Here is a 26,527-nt window from a genome sequence, read left to right as displayed (position 1 = left end):
TCTGCCTCTCTGAAGTCCAACTCTGGAGGCTCCAGAGTCCGAGCATAACTCACAGATGACCCTGGCCCTGGCCCCATCTCTGCCTCTGATGCAGAGCCCTCATCCAAGCTTTCCCCAGACTCCAGGACTGGCCCATAGTCCTCCCCAGCGTCCTCACTGTCCAACTCTGCTGCCAGCTCCACAGGCTGCTAGCGGACCACAACATATAATAACTCATACTCTTAAAATGAAATCTCTTTTTAAAAATTATTAAATACATTTCTTGACTCAGTTGAAAATCCATCAGCTACTTCAGAATCTAACTATGAGGAAAGTTATCAGGATAACAACAACTGTGACTGTCTGCCATTAATTTATGGGTGTTTACATGCCTCCAATGTATTTTGCAGCTAAAGAGAATTTTTGGTTTGAACATATCCAAGTTTAAGCATTGGAGTCATAGAGTGTAAGATAAGAGTATCGAGCTACGAGGATTATTTATATATTCATCAGGAAATATTTGTGAGATTAAACTTGCTCGTACCTCTTGTTTCTCTTTCCTGCTGTTTCTCCCCTGAAACCGGCTTTATCATCCCCTTCAATGCCTGATATTAACCACATAAGGATCACGTAAGAAATAGAATAGTGCCATGTATATCCATAAACCCTGAAATTATAAACAAATTCGTACATAACAATATTGTGGAGCACCAGCCAATGTTGGACCTCATGGCTTAGATATCCTACTTTCCATTTGAAATGCCCCTAAGTTACATTTTAAAATCCTAGCAAGCCTGCCTATTAGAGAGATCCAACTATGTCAAGGTTCCATTTCCTTTTGCAATCTTGCCTGGAGTACACAGATTAGTTATCTGTTCTCCTGTCTGAATCTCCCATACTGTTTTCTCATGTAAATGCTAATTGGGATTGCAATCGGGAAGTGTTTCACACTCAGGTATCGGTCCTCGTGCCTAGTTCATCCTAGTCACATTAGCTTTTATAAGCTTTTGCATCTTCTTGTCCTAGATAATGCATAACTAAGGATGGATGTCCTTATGAAGCTCTTCTCTGTTCAAAATTAAAGCTCTAGTGTCTAGGGACGTGCATAAGAGCACCAGCATGCCCACCGTCCTTGTCTTAATGTTCCCTTTAATTGTATTCATTTTATGTATTCAATTCATGCTTATACTTATATATATTATCTAGTATGTACTCGACAAAATAAATAAAATGAATAGTCTATTGTCTAGGTCTAGGAGATTATTGCTTCAGATTTAAAGGCAATTCAGTTAGACTTTATTTATACCTTCCTTTTTTCTCTTGAAGAACAGAAGAGAAGAGAAGAGAAGAGAAGAGAAGAGAAGAGAAGAGAAGAGAAGAGAGTAGAATAGAATAGAATAGAATAGAATAGAACAGAATGGAAGAACAGAATGGAAGAATAGAATAGAATAGAATAGAATAGAATAGAATAGAATAGAATAGAATAGAATAGAATAGAATAGAATGGAATGGAATGGAATGGAATGGAATGGAATGGAATGGAATGGAATGGAATGGAATAGAATAGAATAGAATAGAATAGAATAGAATAGAATAGAATAGAATAGAATAGAATAGAATAGAATATCAGAGTTGGAAGGGACCTTGGAGGTCTTCTAGTCCAACTCCCTGCTTAGGCAGGACACCATACACCACTTCAGACAGATGGTTATCCAACATCTTCTTAAAAATTTCCAGTGTGGCAGCATTCACAACTTCTGCAGGCAAGTTGTTCCACTTATTAATTGTTCTAACTGTCAAGAAATTTCTCCTTAGTTCTAAATTGCTTCTCTCCTTGATTAGTTTCCACCCATTGCTTCTTGTCTTGCCCTCAGGTGCTTTGGAGAATAGTTTGACTCCCTCTTCTTTGTGGCAACCCCTGAGATATTGGAACACTGCTATCATGTTTCCCCTAGTCCTTCTTTTCATTAAACTAGACATACCCAATTCCTGCAACCCTTCTTCATATGTTTTAGCCTCCAGTCCCCTAACATGGCCCAAGAGATCTGAGAATCTGGCTTTCTGCCTCAAGCACGCTGACTCTAATTTGCTCAGCTGGTGTTAAAATACTATAAATATGTAGGCCTGTCCCTTGTATGACTATAACTTTGCTGCTTGTATCCTTGCGATTTATATTTATATGATTGCTTCCTAATATGAGTTGATTGCTTACTGTACCATATGACTGTCACTGGGTGTCGTGACTTGTGATTCTTGATGAGTGTATCTTGTCTTTTTATGTACACTGAGAGCCTATGCACCAAAGACAAATTCCTTTTTTGTCCAATCACACTTGGCCAATAAAAAATTCTATTCTATTCTATTCTATTCTATTCTATTCTATTCTATTCTATTCTATTCTATTCTATTCTGTCCCTTGTACAAATTTCCAGCTAGTTTTGAAATGCAATTTTAATGTTTGAATCAGGGGTGCTATTCAGCAGGTTCTGACAGTCTCTGGAGAACTGGTAGCAGAAATTTTGAGTAGTTCGGAAAACCGGCAAAATCCACTTCTGGCTGGCCCCAGATTGGGATTGGAATGGAGATTTTGCAATATCCTTCCCCCAGGACTGGAGAGGGAATGGGGATTTTGCAGTATCCTTCCCCTGCCACGTCCACCAAGCCATGCCCACCAAGCCACACCACACCACACCACACCACACCCATCACACCATGCCCACAGAACCGGTAGTAAAAAAATTTGAATTCCACTACTGGTTTGAATCTTGTGAGATTGTTAACAATAAGCCTCTTTTTTCTGTTTGACAACATTGCTGAATTTTTAAGTTCAGCCCTGAGATACATGACTATCTATATTTTATTGAACTTGAAATAGCTTTAGTAATATGATTCAATAATAAACTTTTTTCAAAAGTAATATTTCAATGTTACCTAAAAAAAATTATCATGATTACTCAACATGCTGCAGATTATTTATTTATTTATTTATTTATTTATTTATTTATTTATTTATTTATTTATTTATTTATTTATTTATTCAATTGATACTCAAAGGTTTTAAGGATAAAATCATCATCATTTATTCTGGAAAATTGTTGTATGGTATAACCTCATCATGTGAAAAGCATTAAAGCCTGCATTCATAATAAATATATTACAGATAATGAATAAAGTAACAGTTCAATAGAATAGGAACTGCCACTTAAATTTAAGGTAATCCTCTATGACTGCTTAGCCATCCTAGCATTCTTCCTAAACAAACAAGCATATCAATCATAACTTTGATGTTAAAACTAAGTACATCCAATGAAGATGAACAATGGTATATTTTAGACTGAAGAAAGAAATGGATCATTAAATTAATTTAGTTTCATACTATGTGATGATAGTGACCATGATTAAATTACATTTAAAAACTGATGGAGAATAAGGTTATTGGTCATAATTATTCCTAAGGATCAATCATCAGAGGCAGTATTGTTCTTATTTTAATTCATTTCTCAGTGCATATGCTACCCACCACAGATGATGGTGATGATGATGACGATGATAGTGATGATGCAATGCAGTTTAAAATCTATCAAAAGATGAAAAGCTCAAAGTGATAACAGTGATTTATCATATGATAAACATCAGTGTGGAAACATATTGCCCATTTATGAACAGCTTTTACTGTTGTGTTATTTTTATGTTAAGTACTTTTCATGGGCATCTGATTGAGATGTCTGTGGTATAATTGAGAAGAACCTTTTCTATTTTAGAAAGATTTCCCCCTTTTTAACTTTCAAATAAATTGCTATCTCCAGCAATAATGTTTGGTTTTTTTCTATGAGAATGTGGCATTTTCTTTTTGCAGCTGGGTCTGTTCCTTCAAATGCCTCTTTTTTGTTGTAAAGTTGGATTGATCACATCAATGGCTGCTATACAGAAAAATATAAACAGTTTATCTGCAGTTAAAAATTTACAAGCCATATAGTCTCATTGTGAAGATTAATGTGTTTTTGAACAGAAGCTGCTTGAGAAACACGATTGTGCTGCAATGAAACAGACGATGCTCAAATACACACAGACACACACACACACACACACACACACTTTGGAGAATTAATTCTTCCCAAATATATATATATATAATAATAATAGGTCGAAGAACCGAGCTAGTTAAAGCTAACCTTGTATGGCTATAGTTTTAGTATCTTCATAGGTCACTTGTTAATCTCCATTCTGTATATTATCTGCTGATTTTATTACACTATATTTATATTTTAGGTTGTATTTTGTCATAGCTTTTGTTGTTATATTTCACCAATATTTTTAAAGAAAGGAGTAAAAATAGATAACCGCATAGACTTTGAAGTTGCCTATCAATCATTAGCCCTTAGATAGCAGAGTAGATATGAAGATCATCTGCTGAAAATCCTCATAGGGCAAAACGTATTTCAGCATAAGATGGGAGGAGGGAGGAGAGGGAGAGGAAGAGGGAGAGGGAGAGGGAGAGGGAGAGGAGGAGGAGGAGGAGGAGGAGGAGGAGGAGGAGGAGGAGGAGGAGGAGGAAGAGGAAGAAGAAGAAGAAGAAGAAGAAGAAGAAGAAGAAGAAGAAGAAGAAGAAGAAGAAAAAGAAGAAGAAGAAGAAGACTTTGTTCAACCTTGTCAATGTACCAAATCTAAATCTTCTAGTTAATTTTTAGTCAATTTTATGATCCCATTTCCAAAAATAAATGCCAAAAAACATGCATATGGCATATATTTTAAAAAAGGAGAGGAGGATTTAGCAATTATTTTGTTTTTCTTTTGTATGTTATGAGATTTCAGGAGCTGTGGTTGCTTGAAGGACCATGATTGAGTTCTGGGGGTTTTGTCTGTTTTTGTTTGCTTGTTTGCTTTTATTTTATTTTGTTTTTTACTCTATTATTGATCAGTAGAATGGAAAACAGGTTGGCTCAGGGTGCTTTCTTTTCTTAGCTTTCTGAGCCCAAAAAGAATGAATGACACTTCAATAACCTCTTGTAATGGCATGTGAGAATGACCTTGAGAGACAGGAAGAAGAGAAGCTGTCTAAATACTATACTTTTTGGAGTATAAGGCACACTTCCCCACTCCAAATGTGGGTGAAAATTGTGGTGTATTTTATACACTGAATGTTGTCGAAGCCCCGCCCACCCGCCGACCCCCATCCTTCGGCTATTTTTGGCCTCTGGGTGTTGCATTTTCGGCCTCTGCACACCTCATTTTTGGCCTCCATGCATTGCATTTTCAGCCAATTCCAGGCAGCGGGGAGCGGTAGTAGCAGCGGGGATCCCCACTGCCTGGAACTGGCCCAAAATGCGATGGATGGAGACCAAAAACAGGGCATGCAGAGGCCAAAAATGCAACACACGAAGACCGAAAACGCAATGTGCGAAGGCAGCAATTGGTGGCAATGTGCTGTGGCAATCCCCGCACCTTGGACAAGTCTAAAATGGATTGTACAAATGCCAAAGATGCAATGTGCTGAGGCCAAAAACATGGTGCGCAGAGGCAGCGATACGCTCTAGCGATCCCTGCAGCCTGGAACAGCTGATTGATAGTATTCCGGGAGGCCGATCCAACCACCAATCAGCTGTTAGTGCTAAATCAGGCTGTGATAACGTGCTGAAGCTTACCAGGATGTTTGCTGTTTACTGCAAGGATGCTAGCCAGATGAATACCGATGAATGCTGGTAGGCAGAGGCAGACATTTTTTTTCTTATTTTCCTCCCCAAAAACTAATGTGTGTCTTATACTCGGGAGTGTCTTATAATCCGAAAAATACAGTATATCTCATGAAAAAGGTATTACAGATTCCAAAAGCAAAGGGAATATGAAAACCATCTCACAAGGGATGCTAAGTTTACTGGAAATTAAAAGTAAAGGAGGAGAGAGGTGTTTTCAGACTTCCAATATTCTGTTCCTATAACCTTACAATTAATGAGGTGTTAGTAGTCATAGTTTATGCTTCTTCTCAAAAGCCTGACACCTGCAGACCAGTATTTGAAGGATTAGGTAGGGGAAAAGTGAAAACTATCACATAAAAATTCTTTTAATTAAAAGATGGGTGAGTGGCAGTTTGCTGAATGTCATTTCTTTCATTTCACAATAATCTGTACCTTCCCTAGCACTTCACACATCAATTAAATTCTAAGGAGAAACATCTGAAGCAAACTCTTTCCATGGGAATTTTTCAGAAGAAAAATGCAAGATTGCTAAAGATACTAGCTGGACACCTGTGCTTCACTATGAAACTATGTACTCGGGCTTGATAAATTGACACAGCCTGAAACTTAATGTAGAATGTGTAACTCCGTAGCATCAGAGTGTGTTAATATAATGCAACTGGCAGTTGGAACAGAGGGGGAGGGGGAGTAGAATGTCCCAGCCTGCAGCATCCATTGGTATTCATCTGGCTAGCATCCTATCAGTGAGTGAGTGAGTGAGTTGAGGGGTGTTTGGAAACTCAAACAGTATTTGCTGTGTGAGCAAGAAGGAGACAGGAAGGAGGCTGGGGGTGGCTTAGCTCAACTGTTCTGTAGTAAAGCTGCTTGCTGCTGTGAAAGTAAAACTGAAAGTGAAACTCCTCTGCTTGTGTTTTGCATTTGGAACAGATTTCTTTTCAGATGGGGAGGGGGAGTAGAATTCCTTAGCATCAGAGCATGTTAATAATAATATAGGAAATACTAATGCTCTGATGGTCATTTCGAAAAATCCTTTCTTAGTGAGCACCTAGAAGCCAAGAGGAACATACATGGCAAATTTCAAGTTTGTAGGCTTTACGGTTCTGGAGATTTCATAATTACGGCGTGAGTGATTTTTGCTTTTATATATGTATAGATATATATATATAGTGTCTATGTGTGTGTGTGTGTGTGTGTGTGTGTGTGTGTGTGTGTGTGTGTATGTATATGTCTTTTTTCTTTTTCGTAGGCTTTTATGTGCATATTCTGGCTAGAAAGAATATGCATATATGTATATGTATATATATGTGTATATATATACATACACACACACACACACACAGAGACACATATTAATAATAACTGCAACCAGTCCATATTGTAACAACAAGGAGAGGGAGGGAGGGAGGGAGAATGAGAATATATGGTGGAATCCCCAATAGTTATACTTTAATTAACTGAAATGAATATCTACAAGATGAAATTTAGTTATAATAATTAGTCTTACTCATTAGATTCACTTGATTACTCCAGAGCCCAACTATTCTAATTTACCTAAACTGGAAATCAGTAAAGGAAGACATTAAGAGCCATTTATTTCCTGCCATAATTATGGTGGCTTCAGTACTTTAAAAAAGATCTCCAGTCAAATAAGTGCTATTTATATTTTACTTCTATTTCATTTTACTGTCAGATTGATTAGATAGCTATGTTGTCATATATTAATTGCATACATACACACTGTATTTCCAAACTATTTTCTGTTTCTTTAAATAGCTGTTTTCATTTGTAGGTAAATTTGCAATACTTGCCTTCTTTTCTGCTCTTCATTTTTCTGCCTTCCATCATCCACTTTTCTTTTTTCTTTGTCTGGATTTGCAATTGATTGTGAAACTAGTTCAGTCACCTATGAACACGTTTGAAACTGCACTGACAGCTACTCCCAGTTTAACTTGTGTTTGTGCTTTCAGCTTATAAAAATGCTGGACAACAAAAGCCAGGTATATTTCTTTTGATTAGTTCCCATTAGGTTTATAATAAAAGAATTTGCTTTATAAATTATTTGAAGAGAGAAAAGCATTTTGGAGACCTCAGCAGGATGGATTATGGCATTTTTAGTTACAAGACAGCCAAGCTGCATGTATGTGAATGGTATTTTTACTTCCACTATCATCATGTCAAGAGAAAACTCCTCCCACACAGGCTCCTTCAGAGATGGTCTCATTGAGTTATACCTTTGAATATTTGATGGAAAGTTTGTCTTCCTTGTTCTGCTGTAGAGGTTCAGAGAAATGGTCTACCTGTAAATTTGACAAATAACATTAAAAGGTCTTTGTTATCCATCGCCAGATCGCTGTTCATTTTTCAACAGTCAAGAGTAGAGATGAGCAGATCGATATAAATAGTTCATTTTACCAATCCGCATCACAAATGTATTATTCACATTAGTTTGGTGGTATTCTGCTCTATCATTGTCTTAGAAATATATCAGTTTTCATTCATAATTCTCCTTGATGTACAGAATTTTGGTGTACAACTTCACCTAATATCTATTTTTTCTTTTGCACAGACCCCTCAGCAAAATCCTTTGAAATGCACAATCCCCTGTTATTAGTCCTTCTTACATAAATTTCACAGAAAGATACTTTTTTAATGATAGTTTTCAAATACCATTTGTTTGAATATATCATTCACAGAGGAACGAGTGGATTTTTAGCATACATTCTGAGCAGAAGAAAGAAAAATGAGCAGAAGGAGCCTCCGTTCAATCTGGGATAAGAATGAAGTTTATTCCAAACAGGAAATTAAAGTGAAACTACTATACTGTATTACCATGAAATGTTGAGATTTATTGGAAGCCAATTTTAGAGGGGAGGTGAACGACAACTGAATAAATGAAAAATTTATAAGAAAAAAGTTGGGAAGTGAGAGAAGTCCTGAAAAAAATAATTCTTCCTATGCATGTAATTGGTACATCTATTCCAAAATATAAAAGACCAAATTGCTTTATAATTGGCATTGTGCTGTCAGTGGAGGGGAAAGGCAGTTCTAGTTCAGCTCAGATAAACCTACTTAATCCTCACATCTCAGAATGCTAAGTAATGAGTAGTGTTTGGAAGGGAGATCACTAGGAAATCCCAGGAATATTGTATAGACTTCTCCTGAGAGAATGCATAGAAAAACCACGTAGTACTTTTGCCTACAAAACATGAATAAGTCCCCTGAAATCAGAAGAAATCAAGTCTTTATTTTACAATTATAATTCAGCACGATTATGGTTTCAAAAGCAGCAATATGCATAAATCTACAGCAGTCCAAACTAAAGACTGAAAATCTAAGAATGTGGAGCTTTTTACCAAAATTAGAATTGAGCAACAGGATAGCAGGGCCTTTTTCTGTAGCTCCTAGAGTCCCTCCTCACAGTAAAAGCTGCAAATCAGTGACACCGTTTTTCACAATTTTTCTGTAAAAAAACAAACAAAAACAGGCTAAGTAGAAGTAAAGTTCAAAATATTCTAGCCTAGTTCTAGATTCAAGATTAAAATTCTAAAATATGCCTGGAACCCAACCCAACCCTTCATGCATATACAATTTTTCAGTACATACCAAGCCAAATAAAGTCTATATCCATGATGGCGAACCTATGGCACATGTGCCACCTGTGGCACACGAAGCCATATTTGTGGGCACACGACTGTTGCCCTAGCTCAGCTCCAGCGTGCATGCTCATGCTGGCCAGCTGATTTTCAGGCCTGCCGGGCCCACTGGAAGTCAGGAAACTGGCTGTTTCCAGCCTCTGGAGGGCCTCCGGGGGGGGAAAGGCCGTCTTCACCTTCCCCAGGTTCCAAGAAAGCCTCTGGAGCCTGGGGAGGGCGAAAACCGGGCCTACTGAGTTTACCGTGCCATCGCATGCCAAAAGCAGAGGGAGAGTGGGGGAGGTCATGTGCGTTTGGGTGGGGGGCGGAGCACATTGAATTATGGGTGTGGGTATGTGCAGGTGCTCCCCCTGCGCTCCCCCTGCTTTTGGCACGCGATGGCAAAAAGGTTAGCCATCGCTGGTCTATGTGGTTCAGCATCAAAATAGCTCCTAAACTCTGCCCCAGTCTCACACAACAGTAAAATCCAATTGTTCTACCCTTTTTTTGTGACCTTGTCACCAATGTTCTCATTTCTCTTCTGTGGCAAAAGAAAACATACATACAATTTCTGGAGGACATTATAATATCCCATTGAAGATTCAGAACACCATGTCTCTATATATCCCCATATAAGAGGAGTCACAGGTGGCTTATTTTAGGAGCATGATGAGTTAGGTAGGAAGTGAACAGCATGAACCTCATCTGAAGGTATAAGTTACAGTGACCATGGAGAGAGCTTTCTGAAGAGTCAGAAATTATTTTAAGCTTCCCGCTTTGGGAAGAAATTGTATACTTTTTTGTTCTCTTATTTCACTGAATTTCCTCTGAGCAGCTCTCTTTGGCTTAAAATCAGAAATCTGTATTCTGGTGACCATCAGGTTTTTGGTAAACAATAGTTCCCAGAATTTAGCATGTTGTTGCTATAATGAGCAGAGTTGTCACTGTGGGGAATGAAAGAGATGCAAAAGAAAGCTTAACCAGTCAGACTAACAGAGCAATATACTGGAGATGAGAAAGTCAGCCTGGCTTTGATTTTCAAAATTAGGCATTGCTTTAGATCCTAAAAAGCAACATAAGGGAGCAAGTAGCATTTCTTATAAGCTACTTAGAAAGTTTAATCCAGAACTCACAGGGTCCTTCAAACAAAACAAAGTCTTAGAAGCTGATTTACCAGTATGGCAGAGAGAATAAAATAGTATTTAAATAGTATGTAAAATAGTATTTAAAAAATCCATTCTAGATTTCACTAGTAGTTTTTCACCACCGTAAAGAAGACAGCATAAACGGCATTCACTAGCATCCATCTTTGTTTGGTCAAAACAAACAAATAAATACGAGTATTTGTGAGATGAATATGTTTCTATAAATTCCATATAAAATGCTATATAGACTAAAATATATATAATTTACGGCAATAATTTAAGAGAATTTTTTTCGTAAAATGATGTATAGATGGCAATTGACACCTGTATAACCTTAAAAAATGTGTAAGAACATATCAGGAAAATGTTGGAAATGCAAAAAAGAGAGGAAAAATAAATATATCATTATATATCATATCATTAATAATATATATAATATACAGTATATTTTATTTAATATAATATCATATAATTTATATATTATATAAAGAACTTATTATTATATATAGTGGACTTGGAATCCTTTTTCAGATGAAACTACAACCATATTTGTTAGGGTATATGGAAGAATACCTGAGTAAAAAACATGGTGTCTTATTCTTATATATTATAACTAGGGCAAAATTATTATTGTTAAGTACAGAAATGGAAAAATAAAGAAGCTCAAAACGTTGAAGATCAGATATTTAAAGTTATGGACTTGTCAGAAATGACTTACTGATGTGTCTGTAGAAAGAAATCTACAGAGGTTTTTATTAAATATTGGTGTCTGTTTATGGATTATACTACAAAAGTAGAAAAAACTAGCTTGAGTATAAAGGCTTTTATATATTAAATAAAGAAAAAAACTAAAAAAAGTTTTAATAACATTATTTTATATAAAATAAAATACTATTTTTTAAAAAGAGAATTGCTTTTATTAGGACAGAATCCATTTAAAATCTAACATGGCTTCTTTATAGGGAAGGAAAACAATGGCTTGAAAACTGCATTGCCCATGCATTTCCTTTTGCATACTGATGGCATTGACACAGATTTGAGATATTCCAGATTTTGGCTAAAGTTCTATATATCAGTTGAGTTCTATACAGTAACATTGCTTCAGATTCCATCTATACCTCTGATTCATTTGCATTCATGTGTACATTTCAGGATTTGGGCAATTACAGATGAACTAAATCATTGCACATCATAAATTGCAGGGTTGGAAGACTCTGGGTGTTCCAGCTGCTATTAATTGAATACAAAGAATTAATTGCATTTTAAAACTGCATCCAAAATTAGCAGCTTCTTTGTACAAAAGATGCAGATTTGTCAATGTGTTGTCATTTTTGACATGGCGAATTCCACTCTAAAGGCACCCCCTTTTCTCCCCAAGCCTTGTTATTTAGTCGAAAAAATAAATTTTCAAGGACCAGAATCCATTTAAAGTTACAAACTTCACAAATATATTTTTGAAGTTCCAATTTTGTGACTTTCAGTGACTTTAAAAGGAAATAATATCTCAGGTTACTAGTATGGGATAGTGGCAGTGGTGGGTTTCAGTTTTTTTTACTACCGGTTCTGTGGGTGTGGCTTGGTGGGCATGACATGGCTTGATGGGCGTGTCTTGGTAGGCGTGGCAGGGGAAGGATACTGTAAAATCTCCATTCCCTCCCCACTCTGGGGGAAGGATACTGCAAAATCTCCATTCCCTCCCCAATCCAGGGGAAGATTACTGCAAAATTCCCATTTTCTCCTGATCAACTGGGATTCGGGAGGCAGAGAATAGATGGGGGTGGGGCCAGTCAAAATTTTTACTACCGGTTCTCCAAACTACTAAAAATTTCCGCCACTGGTTCTCCAGAACTGGTCAGAACCTGCTGAAACCCATCTCTGATGGAGAGGGAAAATGGGAAAATCTTAAAAAATAATGACACATTACGAAGTGGCCATCAAGTGATTGGCTGCAGCTTGTCAGTGAAGAAGGTATGCACAGAAGAGAACCATGAAAAAAACATCTTGTCTCATTTCAGATAATGTAGTTCTATTGATCACCCAGCTTACCTTTGGATATCTTTGCCTTATCCCTATTTGTTATTGAGGAGAAAAATAGAGCAAGGAGTGCTATATACCTCACCTTACTTCTGGAAATTAATCACAACAAAAAAATAAAGAGATAAATTAATAAACAATAAAAAACCACCTATCTTATAAGTGATTATGACAGTCTACCTCGGACAAGATGTACCTTGACTGGTGTACCCAGCAAAGCAGAAGCTGGCTAGTCATTTCTCAAGGATGACATTATTTCATTTTGTACTGAAAATCCTGCATTAGTTAAAAAAGATTGGTCTGGAAGACATCCAAGATCCATCCAACCTGTAATTTCTAAACTATTTAATCATATGCCTAAATATTTATTGCCTGAAACTGATTGTTCAAATTACTAATATTTCTGGACCAATGCCTCGTGTATTTTTTACTTGCTCTTCATTCCGTTGTTTATTTCTATATAATTTGCTCAGGTTGCCGCATGTGAACTCTTCACCACAGTTCATGGTCTCGCAATTTGTGTCATTGTTTCTATTACTTTCATTGAAATAATTGTTATTTTTAATGCACTTCTATCAAAGATTTTCTTAAAGGTGGGCAATTTAGCTCTTCTGCTTTCCACCCGTTGTTTTGAAATAGCATCGTCAATCAGAGTGCATTTGAGAGCCGCAGTATCTTCCAGAAAAAGAAAATGCCGGAGTGAAGATTATAACTTGTCTAAAGCCCTGTGAGGAGCTTTGCAATGAGAAGTGTGTGTTCTGCAGGTGGAAAAACTTAAATTCATTCATTGGCAGTTCTTTTTTAGAATTCCAGGGAGCAGCTGCTAAAAGACATGTACCCTACCCTACCGGTAGGGTAGACACCACATACAGTACATTTAGATAGCTGTTGCTCTGGCTTACAAAATGTAAAAATAGTCAGTCAGTCCCATTTAACACAAACATTCCTATTTTACCAAAGCAGCAAGAAACCTAACATATCTGCTAGTTTTTGTGAGCATTAAAGAAAATACATGCACTTTATTAGAAATAAAGAGCTTGTAGACATCAAGAGCTTGTGGAAGCAACTGAAACTTAAATGCTTCTTCAGTTCTAGGCTTCTTAAGATTGATGTAAATCTTATCAGACATGAAATATGGGAAGATAAATCAATTGAAAGCTATATTAACAGAATCTTGCATGTTTGAGAGTACAATTCTCCCTTTGTCACTTTTACAGGCTGATAACCAGTGATGAAATCCAATTCTTTTTTACTACCGGTTCTGTGGGTGTGGCTTAGGGGTGTGGTGTGGCTTGGTGGGCATGGCTTGGTGGGCATGGCAGGGGAAGGATATTGCAAAATCTCCATTCCCACCCCACTCTGATCCCAGCCAGAGGTGGTATTTGCCGGTTCTCCAAATTACTCAGAATTTCCACTACCGGTTCTCCAGAACCTGTCAGACCCTGCTGGATTTCACCCCTGCTAATAACCTAGGTAGGGTTCCTCCTGAGTCTCTGGGCAATGCTCTCTCTTAATCTGACTGTTCCCTAGGCAGTTTCTCTTTGTCCAGTCTTGAAAGGTCATTGCCACATAGCATCACACGACTTTATTATATTAAAAATAAATCTTTTTAGTTGATTCATCTAGTCTGGTGTTGATGGTTTCTCTAAAATGCCAACAGGATTTTCTGTAATCATCCAACCATCATCATGATACTGTAGTTGTAATGAGGAGAGACTTTATATTGTTTCAATGGTAGATGGATAGTGATTTCCTGCAACAATGTGATCAACTATTTTCTCATAGAAGTAACTTTAAAGATTATTTCAGAAATGAATGTATTTCTGAGAGTGGCTAATTATATTCTATAAAAGATGTGGATCATTAGAAAATTACTGAGGATAACAACAATAACAAAACCCTATGCACATTAGAAAAGTGTTTTAAAAGAAATAATTGGGCGATTCTGCAGCAGAAGACATAAACTAACAAAGCATATTCATATCAATCACACTTTGGCACAATAATTATTGCATTTGAATTTGTTATGTGGAATAACTAATTATAAGAACAGTACAAGGTTTATGAAATCTCAGAATAAAAAATGAGCAGAAGCCTTAACACTGAAGTTTACAGAAAACCTCCACACACAGGTCGATATCTCCATTTTGATTATCACCACCCACTAGAGCACAAAAGGGGAGTGAACAGAACCTACACCATCGGGCTGAAAGTTTGCTTATCAGCAAAGTTGGTGGTGGGGAGGAGAGAACAAAACCTCATCTAGGAAGTCCTCAGAACTTGTGGCTATCTCACTGGGGCCTTCATCAAATAAAATAATAATAATATTTTTTTAAAAAAAGACCCAGCAGGAGCTCCTTCATAAAAATCAAAGAAGAGAACAACAAATGAAGCAACATTGTCATTCCGTGCATTGTAAGAATATCTGAAAAGCTCAAGAGTATTTTCAAACAACACAATATATATACACAGTTTAAACCCAAAAATACACTAAGGCAGAAGCTTGTCCACCCCAAGGACAAAGCACACAGACATAAACTCAGTAATGTGATATATGCAGTACAATGCAATGAGACATATGCAGATCTGTAACCTGGAGAAACAAAACAACCACTTCACAAATGCATGGCACAACATAGGAGAACAAACCCATCTGGACAAGATTCAGCAGTCCATCTGCATTTGAAAAACAAAGGCCACTCTTTTGAAAACATTCTGGAAAGAGAGGACTGCTGGTTTGAAAGAGGCATCAAAGAGGTCGTCTACATTAAGATTGAAAAGTCCTGTCTTAACAGGGGGAGGGATACAACACCACATGTCTCCTGTTTACAACACAGTCCTTTCAGCAGTTCCAAAAAAGCTCCACACCCATTTTCACCACTCAGGTGATCATGAGGGCAGAGATAAACCTCCAAGTGGCCTCAATGTCCCTCAAAATGAGTACTAATGACCACATGACTGCTAGGAATATAAATCCTTCCATCCTCCACCATTCAGTCAGAACTGGAGAAGCTTCTTGGATGAGAAGCAAAATGTCTTCAAGGAAAAACAAACTTCAGTTGCCTTTTAATAAATGCTTTGGGAACAAACATGATCTAGATGACTGAGAATCTCCATAGACAATGCATTCTAACATTACCAAAAATATTTGCAAAGAATGATAATTTCCTAGCCTTTATTTGACAAACATCTGTAGAGTTTGTAAATACTCAAAATAATTTTCTCCCCACTCTCTAGAAAAAGGGTTACATTAGATTCTTAAGGTAAAATGTGTTTTGAAATACAAAGGGAAATATCTTGTATTACTCTTTAGTACAGCAAGAATTGCTACAAAGAGATCATGGTCTCTTTTTAAAAATAATTTACATTTCTCAGTGTTCAGCTTCTAGTTTATATCCCATTAAAAGGGATAATCTATCAACCTCAGAGGCAGTCGGGTCTGTCATTAAACTACTTATAACATCAGGTAGTCTTGTTTTGCTGTTTTAATATTTGAAGAGGCTATCATATCATCTCTTGATTGCCTCTGCTTGTTATAACTGAATTAATTCAGTTACTTCAATCCATCTTCATAGGATTTAATCTAAAAAATCACCATGTTTATGAGATCGTGTGATACCACTGACCATTTTGCCAGAGATGCTGAAATCTGAGTATATAAGCACAAACCAAAGGTTTGCAGGATCAGTATTATTTTAGATCTACCCACTCACCTCTCAAGTAAACTAAAAACTGTTGAGCTCAGAGTCTGTAGAGATTCTCAGTCATCCAGGTCATGGTTGTCCCAAAAGTGCTTTTTTTCAGGAGGCAACTGGACTTTCTTGTTTTTTCTTTGAAGACATTCCGCTTCTCATCCAAGAAGCTTCTTCAGCTCCTTCCATTCCCCACTATCCTGTCAGAACTGAAGAAGCTTCTTGAATGAGAAACGAAACATCTTCAAAGAAAAATCAAGAAAGTCAAGTTGCCTCCTGAAAACAGCACCTTTGGGACATGTTGAGCTCAGACCAGATAAACTTTCCTGAACACCTTGGAATATCTTTACACTTCATCAATGTAAAGGAAAGTGATAGAGAATTAGTCTTCAAACCAGTGGTGAAATGTAAAATTTGTTACTACCGGTTCTATGGGCGTGGCTTGGTGGGGCGAGGGGCATGGCCCCTCGCTGGGTGTGGCCAATTTTTTTTAAACCATTTTTTCTACAACCTCTTCGGCTGAAGAGCTTGTTTAAAAAAATGCTTTTAAAGCCTCTGACGATCCCAGCTGACTTGCCTGATCAGCAGAGGCTTTTTTTCCTTTTAAAAACATTTTTTCTATAACCTCTTTGGCTGAAGAGGTTATAGAAAAAATGTTTTTAAAAGCCTCTGATGATCCCAGCTGAGCCGCGCGATCATCAGAGACTTTTTTTTTTTTTTTACTTTTAAAAGCATTTTTTCGGCCAAAGAGGTTGTAGAAAAAATGCTTTTAAAATTTTTTTAAAAGCCTCTGATTGCGCGGCTCAGCTGGGCAATGGGGGGGCAGGGATTTTTGCTACCGGTTCTCCGAACCACCCGCTTCCATCGCTACTGGATCGGATGATCTGGTCCAAACCGGGAGCATTTCACCCTTGCTTCAGAACTTAATATTTGTTTAAAAAAATAAAAATAAAATATGACTAGTACCTGAATAAAATAAAATATGACTAGCACCTGAATCTTTAAGCACCCCCATTTAAGGAATGGGGTTCAAAAAGAACATATTCAGGGACAGAAAAATGTCCCAAGAGAAGACAAGAACCTTGTTGGAAGGAATTCTCAGTCCCTGATTATCTATCCAAGGTCCTGAAAGTCATGTTATTATCTTGCAGCAAACAGGAAGGCCTAGAGCAGGGGTCAGCAACCTGTGGCTCTGGAACCGCATGTGGCTCTTTCATTCCTCTGCTGCGGCTCCTTGTCACTCAAAATATGCATCACAACCACTAATGTGCGACACCCACCGGCATGCGATTTATTGAGTTTTTCGACTCCTAGTAGGCCAACCATGGATAAATCCCAAAAAAAGAAAAGTTTCAGAAGAAAACAGAATGTTTAATTCTACTACATATGCTAGTTTTGTGGTTGCTCAGGAAATAGCACAGGAAGGGTTTTATGGCTCTCAGTGTTTTCTTTTCTGTGGCAAACAGGTCCAAATGTCTCTTTGAGTGTTTATAGTTGCTGACTCCTGGCCTGGAGGAATGTTGTCCTTGGAGTTGCGATGGGTCGGACATGACTTTGCAACTAACAACAACAACAACAACAACAACAACAACAACAACAACAGCAAAAGCATGAAGGTCAGCCCTGTCTTTTCTTTATACAGTAATGTGTTCCTCTGTTTTGGAATTCATTCTTATTTGAACTCTTCCATTTCTCTGCGGGTCCTTATAACTAAGATAGGATCAGGGCTGGGTTCTAAATGTTTTTACTACTGGTTCTGTGGGCGTGGCTTATTTTGTGGGTGTGGCTTGGAGGTCATGTGACTAGGTGGGCGTGGCTAGCTGGTCAGAGTCATTTCTGGAAGGTCCTCGCACTTACGACCTGACTCATTTGTTTGCTTTTAACACTGATCAGCTGTAGGAAGCCCCGCGGCAAGAGTTTAAACAGTTTTTTCCCCTCTAGTCATCAGCTGGGACTCAGGAGGCAGCAATAGATTGGGGGTGGGACCAAATAAAAGGTAAGAATAACATGGGTGGGTGAGTGGGTGGGAGGGTGGGGGGGAGAACCGGTTCGGTGATGTCATATCATCATCGCTACCGGCTCAGCCGAACTGGACCGAACCGGGAGGAACCCACCACTGGATAGGATCCTTATCCTTATTGTATTCTGATATATGTGCCCCATTGCAACAAATAACAAATATGAACAAATGAAGCTGGGCTTCTTCAATAATTAAAGAATTTAGCAAAAAGGTAGTAATGGAGATAGATAAGAATTTTATGTGCTTTCATTTTTTAATAAAAATCCCCAAACTCATAAATTTATTCATAAAATGCATAATATGGCTAATGCATGCAATTCCCTCCTATCAAAGTGTTCAAAAAGACCTGCAAAAGAAGATAGATAGATATGTAAAACTATTCATCATGCCTTTTTCAGGGATGATGTAGTTATAAATTCCTTCTATTTAACAAAATAACAGAAATAGGACTTCGCAAAGATAAAATTAGAAAAAGGTAAAAATGCCCAAAGCTGCAAATAGACTGATGCAGCCCTCTGTCAGTCTGGGAAATTGTCAGTGAAAAGGTCTCTGATCAGACTTGGGTACCTATAACAACAAGCATAGAAACAGAGTAATTTAAGCTCTTTTTTCATGCTTGTTATTTTTATGACTTATGGCACTTCCATCTATGACCTATGACTTCCATCTGTGTTGTTAAATATCCCAAAGAAAAGCTCTTCAGTGCCACTGCATTTGGTGATATTTTCATTTAGCTATATAAAAAACCATGGGATGTTTCTGGGATAAGAAATTCCCATTAGAATGAATTGCTTTTTTCCTCTTCCTAATAGAATAACAGAGTTGGAATGGACCTTGGAAGTCTTCTAGTCCAGCGGCTCCCAATATTTTTGGCACCAGGGACCGGTTCCGTGGAGAGATATTTTTCCGTGGACTAAAAGGGAAGCTTTGTGTGGTATCTGCTTTGTGTGCTGCCTGCATCCCACAGGTGGGGCTTTGCTTGTTTGTGCAGCACGGTTTCTGGCATGCTGTGGACCAGTGCCAGTCCACAGACCAGATTTCTCAAGCAAGAAATCTCATTCAGACAAATTGTTGTCCAATCTCTTCTTAAAAACCTCCAATGTTGGAGCACCCACAAATTCTGGAGGCAAGTCGTTTCACTAATTAATGTTCTAATTGACAGGAAATTTCTTCTTGGTTCTAGGTTGGTTCTCCCCTGGATTAGTTTCCATCCACTACTTTTTATCCTGTCTTCAGGTGTTTTGGAGAATAAGTTGATCCCCTCATCTTTCTGGCAGCCCCTTAGATATTAGAACACTGCTATCATATCACCCCTAGTCCTTCTTTTCATTAAACTAGGCATACCCAATTCTTGCATCAGCTCTTCATACATTTTATCCTCCAGTTCCCTATTCAGCTTTGTTGCTCTTCTCTGCACTCTTTCTAGACTCTCAACATCTTTTTTATATGAATATCTATAAGAACATCTATAAGAAAACAACCAAACTCACAGAGCACCAAGGACCCACAGAATACTATTTCTGAGGTCACTATCCAGAGCCAGCAATAAAATAGATGTAAAAGACTTACTTCATTCTAGCTGGAAAGCTTTACTGTCTCCACAAAAAAAGAACATTTTTTCATGTATAATGCATAATTCTGACCATGCCAAAAATATCCTTTTTTAAAAATCAAAAGGAAGTAAGTATATATTACAATGAGGAAGATGGGGAAAGAAATGCATTATCAGATGGCAACATGCAACATTCACCCTGGAAGTTACATTAATGCTATTTTAAGCCGCTAAGAATTACTCCTGGAGGTTGGCGACAGTCTTTCATAATTTCTGATTTTCTGGTCTGAGACTGGAAATTGTTCTTAAATTTACAGTTACGTTACAGAATATGCTTAAAAGTTAAACTGCAATCTTGTGTTTAACATCTTCATATGTTTTAATTTTCAGTCCCCTAATCATCTTTTTTGCCCTTCCATGAAAAATTCAAGGACAAGCTGTAATGTAACATTCTGTGAAAAAACCAGTGCTGTGAAATATGTCTCTGATCTGTTAAAACAAATGAAATGAAAATGTTGTATTGTTCATATCTGATGAAGAAAAAATTATCCTTGAAAAATCTGTGTGTGTGTGTGTGTGTGTGTGTGTGTCTTCTTAAGTTTTCGCGGGTGTGCATATGCAAAATTTAAAATCTCGGGTGTTTTCCCACGTCATTATAAATAAGTTGGTTAAAATATTTTAACCAGGATTTTAAATATTTTAACCAACTTATTTATAATGACGCGGGAAAACACCCAAGATTTTAATTTTTTGCATATATATATATATATGGAGAGAGAGAGAGAGAGAGAGAGAACACATACTTATACACTGCCAAACAACTTGTACGAATGAAGCAAATGTATACTATATGTAAAATCCATCATTACTAAATTAATGCAAAAACCATAATTTAAAGCTTAGCTATTCCATACTCTTCTCAAGAGTAATACCAGGTGAAATGTGAATCCCATATGAATCTGAAATTCTATTTCTGCCCCTAAGGAATTGCATTTTTGCAATCAGTATTACATTGATACTGATACAGCACAAATCAGACCCAGACATCAAGGTAAGCAAGTCTGAAAGAGCAGCAATAATTATTTTTGTTGTATTTTTATTGAAAGAGGATGGAAGAATTATTTATGGGATTTTCTGCCTAGTAGCATATCTTTTTCTTTACTTGCAAAGTATCCTTCTAAGCAACTGCCACTGAAGCTGGAAGCTCAGATTAGGTTCAGTTTGGCAAAGCTTGGGAGCAAGTGGTATACTGGAAGAGTTGAGCATTTTTGTGAACAGTCTTGGACTGACATACCTATTTCCAAAGTGGCTATAACAATGATCAGCTACCCAATAAATGTTTCTTTTATGGACATGAGGGTACACTTCCAGAGAAAGTACTGTATTGCAAGCATTCTGCCATCTCTACTTTCTAAAAATGCTCATGGGATTTATGATAAGACTGTCTTACAGTCTGCAAGGAAATGTGATGCTGTTGAGAAGTGATTAGGCTTTGAGAAGAATTCCTGAACACTGTAATGGGTCACTGATGTACCCAATGCTGCAGGCAATATCCTCTTGTGAAAAGATACCCTTTCTATTACTATCAGCAGGACATTGCAATCTGTTCCTCTTTATTAAGCATCACTGTCTGCAAGTCAATAATTTAAGTACATAGCAGATGTTAGTTCTATATTCTATAACTAGCAAATTAACTACTAAGAAGCTAAGTAACTGATACTATGATATTTACCAACCTTGTATACCCTTATAAATAGTTTAAATACTTGCTTTTCTGTAATTAACAATTTCCCCATTTATTTACCGTTATCTATTCTTGTATTACAGCAAAACCATATATCGATATCTATATGATTTATATCTACATCTTTTGTATAGAGAGATATAAAAACATACATAATTTATGTACATTATGTTTATATGCATACATAAATACATAATTAATATACATGTTGCAATATTTTCAGGATCAGACTCAATAAGATTAGCAAGAGTTGAAGGTTTAACTATATATTCTTTTATTTACAATAGGCATTCTATATTCACTGAATATTCACAGATAGAAGCAAGGGAAAGGGTGTAGGTAGCTCCTTATATATACAATGGGTAGAGCTATATGTGGGAGTGGTGAGTTATGAATACATTAAGAAGTGAAGAATAAGTTAACCCCTGATACCCTGTTTGTACACTATTTACACATTAGAGAATAAGGCATTTACATCTGACAAATCCCCCTCTAAATGCCGATTCGTTATACAACACCAGTTACACTCAGATTCAGGACAATACAAAACATACAACTTAGAGGTTAAATATTTGTGCTGTTTAGAAGGTAAAGGCTTTGTCAATATATCAGCTAATTGTTCTGAAGTGTCGCAATGCACTGCTTTAATAAATCCATCCTGAGATAATTGTCTCACATGTTTAAATTTTATATCTATATGTCTGGACCTTTGTCCAATGGCATCAGATCTAGATATTTCAATGGCTGCTTTATTGTCTTCATGCATAACAAAAGGCAAAACAGGTTTTTTCCAAACATCTGAAATTAAATCATTAAACCATACAAGGTTATTTGCGGCTTTGGATAAACAAACATATTCCGCTTCTGTCGTTGAAGTGGCTACTAGTTCTTGTTTACCAGTGTACCAGTAAACTGGACAGTCATTTAAGAGAAATACATAACCAGATGTACTTTTTCTGCATGAGATGTCTCCAGCCCAATCTGCATCTGCATAACACGTAAGCTTAGGTTCTTTATTATCATTAGGTTCTAACATCAAACAAAAGTCTAGTGTACTTTTTAGATATCTTAAAATTCTTTTAACAGCTTCCCAGTGATACATTGTTGGTTTGCTGACATGCCTGGATAATAAATTGAGTGGTAAAGCGATATCTGGTCTAGTCCAATTAGATATATAAAGGAGTGAACCTATGATTGATCTATAAAATGTGTTGTCCTTGAATTCGGGAGAAGATTCATCATTATTTCTTAGAAAGTCAGTTTGCATAGGAGTATCACAAGGTTTGGCATTGTTTAAATTGCATTTATTTAAAAGTTCTATGATCTTATCTCTCTGGGTAAGTTTGAATCCCCTTTTAGTCTTATTAATTTGGACACCAAGGTATTTGTTTACCTTGCCTAAAGATTTCAACGAGAAATGCTCATTTAGTTTAGTTACAAATGTTTCTCTTCTCTCTTTATGTTTTCCTATGTATAAAATGCCATCCACATAAATCAATACAAATTCAATGTAATCATCACCTCTCTTGACAAAAAAACAATTATCAGCAGTGGTAGCATTGAAGTCCATGGTTTTAAGTACTTTTACTAAACAATCATACCACCGTTTACCAGATTGTTTTAGTCCGTATAAACTCTTGTTTAACAACCAAGTCTCATTTCTGTTTGTGTATTGACTGTGAGGCGCTCTCACGTATATTTCCTTATCTAGTTTTGCGTGTAGGTACGCAGTTTGTATGTCATATTGGAATACATCAAGATTGAGTGCTGATGCTACCACTAGAGCTGTTTTGACACTCTCTGTTCTTACAGTGGGGGAATACGTGTCGGTATAGTCCTCCGGATATTTCTGTGCATAACCTTGTGCAACTAATCTAGCTTTGTATAGAGTATTACCTCCCTCTAAATTCTTAATTTTATATATCCACCTGGTACCAATAATTGTTTTATCTTTAGGTGCAATTGCAGGTGTAAATACATTTAATCCTTGTAAACTTTCCATCTCTTTCTTCATTGCTAATTCCCATTTTTCTTTTTCTTCGCGAGGAAGTTTTAGCACTTCCTCATATGTATTAGGTGTTGTTGGTTCACCATCCATATGCATTACATAATCCTTGTATTTATTTGGCATTTGATTTCTGGTGTTTCTAATGATTTTTTCGGGTTTACTATCGTTATCATGCAAATATCTTGCTTCCTTTTTTGTTAGTGTGTCTGTCTTTATTTTGTGTTGACTATTTGTCCAAGTCTTGGTTTTGTTTTTATATTTGTTGATATTTTGCTTTTCTATAGTCTCTTTCTCATGAGATTTTGTATCTTTATATTTATTTGGGAATATTTCATTAAGATGTAATTTAGACCAGTTGGCTTGTTCATGGAACACAGCTGTTCTGGAGACTATAAATTTGTTGTTACTATCAATGAATCTGTACCCTTTAGTGCCAGTCTCATATCCCATAAATCTGAGTCTTCTGGACACATTTTCTCCCTTTCTTCTTAATTGTTTAGGTATGTGTACGTCTGCTGTGACTCCAAATATATGCATGTGTGCTAATTTTGGTTTTCTATTATACATCACTTCATATGGTGTCTTATTTACAATGCTGGACCATGTTCTATTTTGTGTGTAATTTGAATAATGTAAGGCTTCTGACCAGAATTGTTTGCTTAAGCCAGCATCTTCCAATGTGCATCTAATCATGGTTTGTAATGTGGAATTTTTTCTCTCTGCAATCCCGTTTTGGAATGGAGAAAAAGGACTAGATGTGTAATGTAACATTCCTTTGTCTTTTAACCATTGGGAGAATTCTTTAGACATGAATTCGCATCCTCTGTCTGTCATAATTTGTTTTATTTTGATGTTGTGTTGTGTTTCTATGCGTTTGTAAAATTCTTTAAATTTTTGAAATGTTTCATCTTTGTGTTTTAATGTGTAAACAAATCCATAGCGGCTATAATCGTCCACTATTGTCAGGAAGTAACGTTTTCTATAAGTGACTGATGGAGTTAATGGACCAACTAAGTCCATGTGTACTAAATCAAAAATTTTGTTAGTTGATCTAGTAGATTTTCTTGGCCTGGGACTAGTCTTTAGTTTTGTAGATTTACATACTGAGCATTCCAGATAATTTTCACAATTTTTTATTTTAACACCTTCTGCGTGTTCAGTCATTTTTTGTACTACAGGAAAACTGGCATGTCCTAACTTCCTATGTAAGATGTGAGCACACTCATCATGAATTGGTTTACCTATTTTTGGCTTCTTATCGTTGTGTGCATCTGTGTGATCATGAGATATTTTACATTCATCATTGTCACTGTTGCTAACATTCTCATCATCTATTTCCATACAATCTTCCATATTTGAATCAATGTTATGTAACCATTTTTCTTTTGTTATCAGATAAGGTAGGCCTCCTTTAATCACCACAGTGCCTATATTTATTTTATTCTTTTCCAAAGTTGCCATTCCTTTTGAAAAAACAATGTTAATGTCAGAATCTCTGCTTAGTTTTATGGCACTTAATATGTTATGAGGTATTTCAGGTATTAGCAATACCCCCTCTATTTTTCCTAGACCAGGCAAGGTTACATTTCCTCTACCTAATACTTGAACCTTTTCTTGGTTAGCTACCTTAATTACAAATTTATCTTCTGTAAATGAAGATAATATACTTTTGTTATTAGTGGTGTGATTAGTTGCTCCAGAATCAATAAGCCAATTATTGTTCTCACTTTGCTGTGTGTTAGTGTTGTCTTGTTTATTTAATCCATTCAGTGAACCAGATTTTCTATCCTTTGAATTGTCTCTGCCCCCTCTATTTTCTCTGTGATTTGGTGGGCTCCTATATCTATGCCTTTCTATGGAAGGCTGTCTATAATCGTATTTGTTTCTGTATTCTGATCTATATCTTTCTTTTAAAAATTTTGGGCAACCTCTTCTATTGTGTTCCCTGGATCCACAATTATGGCATTTAAATGTTCCACTATATTTTTCTTGGAAAGCTACTTTCCTATATGGTTTGTGTTCTGTGTGATTGTTAGAACGATTCCTCCTTGAATTATCTTCTGTTATCAATTTGTTGGATAGACTTTCTATGGATAAATATCCTAGATTGATTGTGTCTAAATGTGACATAAAATTGTCCCATGATGGATCAAGTGAGTTGATAATAACACTTTTCATTGTTTGGTCTGAGATCACCTCCCCCCTCAAATGCAGTTCAGCTCTTATTTTGTTTAAAGATATTAAATGCTCACTTATGGAAACCCCTGGTTTCACTCTAGATGAAAAGAAATCCTTAGACATTCTTGTGGTGGTAGCTACACTGTCGCTGTGAAACAAATTAAACATACATTGGATAATTTCAGAAACAGTCTGATTTGGTTTGATGCTATGATACATTGCAGGAGACATACTAGATATTATTAAGTAAAAAGCTCTATGGTGTAAACAATCTATTTTTAAAGTCCAAGGTCTTTTTGGGGGACTAGTGATAAAGAATAGTAAGTTTTCTTTCATAAAGACCACCTGGAGCTGTTGATACCATTCTTGCAAATTAATGCCATCAACCCTTAGTTTTGGGAAGTCACTGGGTAAGTTTCCCACATTATTTTGTCCATTACTTACAACCTGAGGTAGTCCGTGGTCTCGCAAGTGTAGAAAATCGCAAAACGGCATGGGGATGCTCGCAACGAGTCTGCGTGGCTCTTTCACCAGTTCATGTCTTCCCGGGTCGTCTGCGTAGTTTCGCGCATGCGCGTTGTCCATTTCTTCTTTGACTTCGTTACGGAAGGTTCTCTCCACCGCGGCTCGCTCGCGCTGCTCTTCTTCAGACGAGTCGGTCTCTGTTTCGGCCTTGGGAGCTCTGACGACGGCGGCTGTTCTTCTTTTCTTTTTGGAAGTGTAGTCACTTGCTTCGGTTTTTGGTGTAGGGCGGAATCGACAAGGCTCTCTAGGTTCGGGCGTCGTCGCTCTCGAAGTCATGGTGGGAGCGGGCAGGTCTTGAGGTATCGGCTTGTTCGTTCTCTTCTTC

The 26,527-nt window shown here is 36.9% G+C and overlaps 1 long non-coding RNA gene across 1 annotated transcript in view; it reads right to left on the bottom strand.

Moving 5' to 3' along the window:
* LOC117679969 (uncharacterized) overlaps positions 1–26,527 on the bottom strand; it is an 82,213-nt gene that overhangs the window by 29,379 nt on the left and 26,307 nt on the right. The window contains exons 2-3 of the long non-coding RNA XR_004595501.1: positions 9,026–9,132; positions 7,904–7,969 (exon numbers count right to left, since the gene is read on the bottom strand). This is a non-coding gene — a long non-coding RNA (uncharacterized LOC117679969). The remainder of the gene's footprint in view (positions 1–7,903; positions 7,970–9,025; positions 9,133–26,527) is intronic.

Source organism: Pantherophis guttatus, chromosome 8 (assembly GCF_059756535.1).
Source record: "Pantherophis guttatus breed Tessera chromosome 8, ASM5975653v1, whole genome shotgun sequence".
NCBI lineage: Eukaryota > Metazoa > Chordata > Lepidosauria > Squamata > Colubridae > Pantherophis > Pantherophis guttatus.
This window is presented reverse-complemented; position numbering and strand designations above follow the sequence as displayed.